We start from the raw sequence: 2,350 nt of genomic DNA, 5'->3' as shown, positions 1-2,350 counted from the left end.
AAAGGAACATCTGAGCTGAAAATACATAGTTCTTCTACATTGGAACTATGGTTCATATAGACTTGAATGAGTTACTCAAAATGGGTTCAGTTCTAAGTTGAAGAAAATGTTTTAAATAATTAGTTGCATTAGCCTTTAAAAGCATTTAAGCTGGACATTATGTGTGATTGTGTGTAATAACAGTTTGCTGACTGCTCAGATAATTTTTAGGTTTGAACAGGTAGGGTGAATTATAGAAACCTCTAGTGCTGTTTTATTTATGTAAAACATTTTCAGTTGACAAATTTGGCACCAGAGAGAGAGAGACAGAAAATCCTGAAAGAACAAATTAACTGACTCTGAGATGTTGGTACCAGTACTTTTGTTATTCACTGAAATATCAGGTAATAGAAAGTAAAATACCTTAAGTACTATCACTGAAGTACAACTTTTAGATGAACTGGTTGGTTTTCATCTGACAAGTCATTTATGTCTCAAAAGTGTTTGTCAGTTTATTTCACCTTATTTGTTTTCTATAAAAAAAAAAAAATAAAAGAAGATACACTCTTAGGGTTAATGCATAATGTTATAGTATAGGTTAAAGTAAATCAATTTTGATATGTTTATTCTTTATGTAATCCAGTAATAGTTTTATAATCAGCAAAATTACATACTGGAGGCACAATCAATTTTCATTAATTCACTTTTAACTCATACGACGCTTTAGAGGAGTGCTAATTCAGTTTTTGCTGAATGAAGATGGGCTTATTGTGTACAATGGTCCATCTACACAAAGTAGTAATCATTTAACTATAATTTGGATTACTGGGTTGAGTATAATGCAGTCACTAGAATTTAGACTACAAAGAAAAAACACTTTATGAACAACTCAAATTACCTCTGAGGTTGTTTATCGCATTGTAAAATCATCCTATTTGTTTATAGGCTACATACTTATACATATTTATTATACATTAAAAATATTTTAGATCTAAGATTTTTATGTATGTCAGAGTGGCTCATTTGAAGAGATAAATGATCAGATACAGATACAGAAAGGAGAAATCTGTTTCACAAGAATTTTTTTTTTCCTCTGATTTTTAGGAGTTATTTTTGGAGAAGGGTATAAATTATTGCCCATATTTACATTTCTACAAAGAGATAAATGTTTTTGTATATCTCAGATGAGCATCTCTTGAGAGATACTAATCTGAGCAAAATAGTTTCTCTCTTGGTTGACGATAATGTTAAGGCAAAATTTGATAATTTATTGTCTTATAGTGTAATAGTGAAATTGAAGCAGCTGCTTTTACCTGTTTTTTTGAGGACTAAAGACAAAATAAGAAAACAAAATTAACTAGTTTAAAAGCCCACAAATGTTAATAATTTACTAAATGTTTTGGTGAACTTTGCATTTAGATTAAAGGTTAGTTAAAAGACTGAATTGAGGTTTTCCTCCACAGTCAGAGATCTTCACATTTATTCAGAAAATTTTGGGAGTATGAGATGTTTAATAAATATGATGTCTTCTTTTTTTCAATGATAACTGTACTGAGCAATGTTTTTGTGAAGACTGAAAAGGATTCAATGTCACAGAAGCTTAAATATAAGCAAATTATTCCTAATGGTTGTGGCAATTTAGGGAGAATGCATTAGTGATATTTCTACCAAATTGACAACAAAGTGTTGTCATTCACGCAGGAAATATATAGTGTGACATTAAAGAATCAGACAGTGGTTGTGTGGAGGTTTGAAGAGGACCCAAATGCAGAAAATGAAGGGGTTTCTTGCAGATTTAATTATCCAAAAGCTTGCAACTAAATACAGCAAACCAAAAAAACAGGAGACGTCAGGGAAAGCACACAAGGAGCAATGAGCTAAGAGGAACCAGCACTGAGAAACTGCACAAGAGGAGTATATATGGGAGACAAAACAAAGACAGAGTTAATTCTTGGCTTGCAATCACTCATTTCCAGTTAATGAACGGGATATCAGGTCAACTAAAAAGGGCAGCCGATGTGCAAAGTAAATGCAACTCTTCAGAATTCTTTTTTTTTTTTTGCTTTAGATTCAAATCCTACATAGAAAAAGTCAAATTGCTTGATAGAATAGATCCTTATGCATTATCCAAGAATGAATCGACTTACAAGTTGGCCAAACACCCGACAGTTCAATTCCCCGATATCTCCAACTATCTAGTGTTACAAACACGCTTTTGCACTGTTAAACAAATGAAGGCTTAAAAAAGCATGGATGCCTACAACTTTTTTGTCTGTGGGTGCGTTAAAGAAGTTGGAGTTAAGGTCCTGAAAGACAAATCTTGCAACATAAAGAGTCATGTAAGTAACAATTATTATATGAACTACTACAT

This window comes from Cyprinodon variegatus, unplaced genomic scaffold, assembly GCF_000732505.1.
Source record: "Cyprinodon variegatus isolate N-32 unplaced genomic scaffold, C_variegatus-1.0 Scaffold17, whole genome shotgun sequence".
Classification (NCBI taxonomy): Eukaryota; Metazoa; Chordata; class Actinopteri; order Cyprinodontiformes; family Cyprinodontidae; genus Cyprinodon; species Cyprinodon variegatus.
The sequence above is the reverse complement of the archived record's forward strand: the minus strand, read 5'-3'. Positions refer to the sequence as shown.